We start from the raw sequence: 5,651 nt of genomic DNA on the forward strand, positions 1-5,651 counted from the left end.
TGTCATCGACCTTATGATCTCCTTACCTAGGGATAAACAAAAACCCTTACCAATCAAGCTAAAAATCTGGTTTCTCAACAGGGAATGCCTCCAGAAATATTTTTGTTGCTATGCTTGCTTTGCTTCCCCCACTCAAGCTGAATTAGTTAATCATATTTATTGGACCTATATACATAACCCCCTTTTTTACTACAGGTATTTTAGACAATAGACTGGTGAAACCCATCTTTATTATGAAAATGTCTCAGAGCAACCGACGGCTGGTGGTTGACTTTCTCTCTTACAAGCTTTCCCAGAAAGGATACAGCTGGAGTCGATTTAATGATGTGGAAGAGAACAGAACTGAGGCCTCGGAAGGGACAAAATCAGATATGGAAACCCCAATGCCATCAATGACAACCCATCTTGGCACCTGGAGGATAGCCCTGTGGTGAATGGAGCCACTGGCCACAGCAGAAGCTTGGACGCCTGGAAAGTGATCCCCGTGACAACAGAAAAGCAAGCCCTGAGGGAGGCAGGCAATGAGTTTGAACTGAGGTAGCAACAGGCATTCAGCGACCAGACATCCCAGCTCCACATCACCCCGGGGACAGCATATCAGAGCTTTGAACAGATGATGTATGAACTCCTCCAGGACGGGGTGAACTGGGGTCGCATTGTGGCCTTTTTTTCCTTCGGTGGGGCACTATGCATGGAAAGCATAGACAAGGAGACACAAGTATTGGTGAGTCAAAGCACAACTTGGATGGCCACCTACCTAAATGACCACCTAGAGTCTTGGATCCAGGAGAACGGCGGCTGGGACACTTCTGTGAAACTCTGTGAAAACAATACAACCACCGAGAGCCAAAAGGGCCAGGAGCGCTTCAACAGCTGGTCCCTGACGGGCATGACTTCGGCTGGTACAGCTCTGCTGGGCTTGCTACTCAACTCATAGTAACCATTCCTTTCATTATAATCACTCATATTTTATACAAGCTTGTGTTCCTCTTCCTTTTGTTATAGCTATAGAGAACTTACAATTTAATAAGACTCTACGCTTTGTGACTTGTATAGATTACAAAATGTATACTTGTCTTAATTCCTCTGTTTCTTTGAAAAATGAATCCCTGGAAAGAGGGTCCCATGGCAGGACTTGCCTCCCAGCTACTCACTAAATTATTCTGGCGATCTAAACAATTCATTTGATGGTTAAGTCTTGGCATTTTGGGATTAATAGCAATTTGCATTACTGCGGTTGTTGCAGACATCACTTTACAAACCTAAATTCAAACACAAAACTTTATTCAAAATTGGACCAAAGATGCTCATGTGGGCCACTCAGGCTCAGATAAGGAAATTTAAGATGAAATACAAGAACTAAAAACAGCCATCCAATGAGTGAGAGATCCATTAATAGATTTACAAAAACAAGTAATACTAAAATGTGATTTGAATTCTACACAATTTTGTATCACTCCTGTTCAGTTCAACTATAGTGCTTACAACTGGGAACAAATTAAATTTCACTTGCAAGACATACATGATAATGCTTCCCTAAATGTACAATTATTGCAAAAGAACATCTTTGAAACCTTCTCTAAAAGTCTTCCCTCTTTCAATAATTTGGAAACTTTAGCTGAATAGCTAGCTGATCAATTATCTGGGCTAGATCCTCAAAGATGGTTCCAAAGTATTACTCATAGTATTGGGTCTGATGCTGTAACATTGGTAATTGTCCTGGTAATTATATTTGTTGCATAAGGATGCCTTTCAACATAAATTGTTTCCACTAAACAAATTCAATTGGTCAGGGCCTTTTTCACAAAAATAATAAAAAAGGGGGGAATTGTCAGGGAACGTTTAATTTTAAGGAAGCCTATATGTTGTTTTCTGGTTCTCAAGGGCCCTCGGTTCCTTATCAGTTCCTGGAAAACAGGAACTAACAGAGCTGCACGCAGTTCTCAGGACTGAGGTCATGAGGCGGAACAAGTACATGGATTCCTTTCAGTAAGCTTTTACTTTTCTGTAAAACTACTTAGTCTTGTTCCTATTTCCAATACATGGATTGTCTTCTGGCCCCATGGCTATTGTTATTCCCTCAGTTACTATTGTTATGCATCTGGTTATGGTGTTTTTCACTTTACTGTTTTTTGCCTAAAGCTTCCTTGTATTACAATATATAAGCACACACTGCCATGAATAAAGCACCCTAGTGCCACTAGAAACTTGGGTCTCCCACATCCTTCTTTTCTTCACCTTCTTTTCATTGACTCCTGTCCCCAGGTTCTGGTCTGTCAAGAACACCATAACAGGTGTGTTAGCAAATCGTCTCTCTTTGCACGCTTTGGGCCATTGAGTTTTTCTGTTTTGTTTCTGCCGCATTCTCCTGTCTAGAAGCCAGAGCTTCCTCCGTGGAATGCTTTCATGGTTGTTTCATAATCCACTGCTAAACCCATCCCAGTGTCCTTGACTGAGACAGACAAATCTCTGCTCTGGGTGGGCGTTTTCAACCTCTTCCATAGCCCTGAGTTGTCTGGTTCACCTCTCACTTCCTGATGGTCCACCAGCATCTCTAGAACGGCCCCTGGACAGGGCTAAGCTCTGGGCATATCTCAAACCCTGATCTTTGCACTGCGCTGCAGCTCTCTTCTGGGAGCCCTCCGAATTACCCACCAGAGACAGTCCTTTGCCACTGCTCTGGTTACCTACTGCTGCATAACTATTTATCCCAGATCTAATGGCTTAAAGCAGCAACTCTTTGCTTATAATTTACTTTTACTTTTCTTGCAGGAGGGCTTTAGGAGTAGCTCACTGGGTGCTTCTTCTGTTCTATTTGGCATTGGTGGAAGTCACTCATTGCAACTGGAGGATGGGCAGGTCTTGTGTCTAAGACTTAAAGGTTGGGTGCTTTGACTGGGAAGTTGGCTGTTATCCAGAGTGTTTGCCCAGGGCTTCTCTAGGCTGGTGGTCTCAGGGTGGACAATTTATTACAGGCAGGGCTTCCAAGGAATGTTCTAGAAGAGATAAAATGGACCAGAAATTGGCACTGAATTATTCCTGCTGTGTCCCAAAATGGTCACAGAGCTTACCTGAATTCAAAGGGAAGGCATATAACTATCTCTGTCTCTCCGTGGGAGGACTGTTAAAAAATAATAATAATTGTGATCATCTTTGGCCACCATAGCCATTTGCAGGCTCTGTGAGAACAGGTCAAACTCCTGCACTATTTTTGTTCTGTTGCTGAAGCACTTTTTAGTTTTCTCTTCCAAGAGTCAGGCTCGTGTATGCTGCATCCCTCCACTATGTAAAACATATTTCAAAACTCTCCATGTGACCCCATGAAAGTCCACATCACAAAGCTCCAGGTGGGAGTGGGGTAGAGGGGTGGGACTCAACAGGAAGGCAGCTGTCTCTAAAGATATCCCCTGGCCCACCTTCCCCTCTCCCCATGCTCAAGCCTGCTGATACCCTCGAACTGGCCGTGGGCTCCTGGAGTTATGCAATGGTTCTGACACATTTCCTTTGTAAACTTTGCATGTGGGGATTTGTCTCACCCTGCATTTGATCCATGACATACACCTACATGAATTGGCACCTTGAAACTAAAACAGAAAGTTTCACTGTAACTTGAGTGGAGTTTATATTTTGGATGATCGTCAAGGCAAAAATGGATGTGGGCCCAATTTGCTTCAAGTGTGCCAAGGAAAAAGAAACCCTACCATCCCCAGGATATGGGGGAGAAGAATTTGAATCTCTTCTCTCTTGATTCAGCTGTGGCCTAAAAATAGGGTTGTCACAGGGCAGGGCAGCAGTGGGGGTTTGATCACACTCTCCAGCTGCGACGTGGACCTGGGGCTGGAAAGACGGCAGTTTTCTGGGGTGTAACATCAGAGGTGGGGTGTCCGGGGGGTGGGGCGGGCTGCTGGGAAGGATTCGGGCTTCGCTTGGGTCCCATGGCCAGGTGACTTGAGGAGTCCATCTCCAAGGGCCTTCCATTGCTACTGGGACTGAAGGATGGCTGAAAAGGCGGGCAGTTCCAGAGGGAAGGTGTCTGTGTCTGCTGACCTTGGGGAGAACACGGCTTGTGGCTGAAACTGACCATAGCCTGGTTAGGAGTGAGACCCCCCCAAGAGCCAGCACACGTCATAGCAGGTGCTTGCTAAAGTGACTTCTGAGTTGTGTAGACTTAAATGACTTCTGGACTTGTGTGGCTGAAAGAGGTATCTAAGTGGCCATTAGAGCTGAACTGGAGAAAGTTTCTTTTCTTGCCAATGTTTGTGTTTACATAGTGATTTCCTCTTAAAGAGAAGATCACAAAAAGGGTGAGAACAAGTTAAATGTGCAGTGGAGAAATCTGACAAATAGCTTTCTCAGCCAGGTGGTCAAAGTTAACAGCATCGGCGACAAGTCAGGTTGACAGCAGGTGCCCTTGATGTGATGAGAAATGGAATTTTACCCCCATGACCTTCCTTCTAATCATGACCCAAATCCAGCCTAATCATGAGAAAAGCATCAGCCAAACTCTAGTTGAGGGACATCCTGCAAACTATGAGACCAGTACCCCTCACGTTTGTCAAGGTCTTTAAAAATAAGTCTGAGAAATGTCACAGCTTAAGAAGATATGGTGACTAAATGTAATGCAGTATCCTGGACCCTAGAACAAAAAGAGGACCTTAGATAAAAACGAAGGAACTATGCCGTGTATATGGGCTTCTATTAATAGTTATATGTAAACACTGGCTTACTAATTGTAACGAATGTACCACACTAATGTTGGATGTTAGTAGGGGAAACTGAGGCAGGCTATATGCAATCTCTCTGTACCATATTCAAAATAGTAATTTTTCTGTAATTCCAAGTGTTCTAAAAAATAGTCTATTAAAAATGTGATGTGTGTCTGTACCACTTGTAAATAGAAATACTAAATAGTTAATTCAGTTCAGTTCAGTTTAGTTGCTCAGTCATGTCCGACTCTCTGCGACTCCATGAACCACAGCACACCAAGCCTCCCTGTCCATCACCAACTCCTGGAGTTTGCTCAAACTCATGTCCATTGAGTCGGTGATGCCATCCAACCATCTCATCCTCTGTCATCCCCTTCTCCTCCTGCCTTCAATCTTTCCCAGCATCAGGGTGTTTTCCAAAGATGTCAGCTCTTCGCATCAGGTGGCCAAAATATTGGAGTTTCAGCTTCAACATCAGTCCTTCCAATGAACACCCAGGACTGATCTCCTTTAGGATGGATGGGTGGATCTCCTTGCAGTCCAAGGGACTCTCAAGAGTCTTCTCCAACACCACAGTTCAAAAGCATCAATTCTTTGGTGCTCAGCTTTCTTTATGGTCCAACTCTCACATCTATACATGACTCCTGGAAAAGCCATAGCCTTGACTAGACGGACCTTTGTTGGCAAAGTAATGCCTCTGCTTTTTTATACTCTGTCTAGGTTGGCCATAGCTTTTCTTCCAAGGAACAAGCGAAAGAGATCCAAATCATTGGCCTGCCTATACTTACTTACACAAATGTCCCATAACAGTCCTTTTCCCTGTCCCTTCACTTTCTACCCTCACACAGGCCCTGAGTATTTTCCCTGAACTGCTGTCACCTCCTGATTAGTCCCTTTGCCTCAGCTTCTTCTTCTTCCTGACCCTGCACCCAACAGTCACCTCAC

The 5,651-nt window shown here is 44.2% G+C and overlaps 1 pseudogene; it reads left to right on the top strand.

The window, feature by feature from the left end:
* Positions 1-202: 202 nt before the first annotated feature.
* LOC113896540 lies at positions 203-2,141 on the top strand (annotated as a pseudogene).
* Positions 2,142-5,651: the final 3,510 nt, after the last annotated feature.

This window comes from Bos indicus x Bos taurus, chromosome 7 (genome assembly GCF_003369695.1).
Source record: "Bos indicus x Bos taurus breed Angus x Brahman F1 hybrid chromosome 7, Bos_hybrid_MaternalHap_v2.0, whole genome shotgun sequence".
NCBI lineage: Eukaryota > Metazoa > Chordata > Mammalia > Artiodactyla > Bovidae > Bos > Bos indicus x Bos taurus.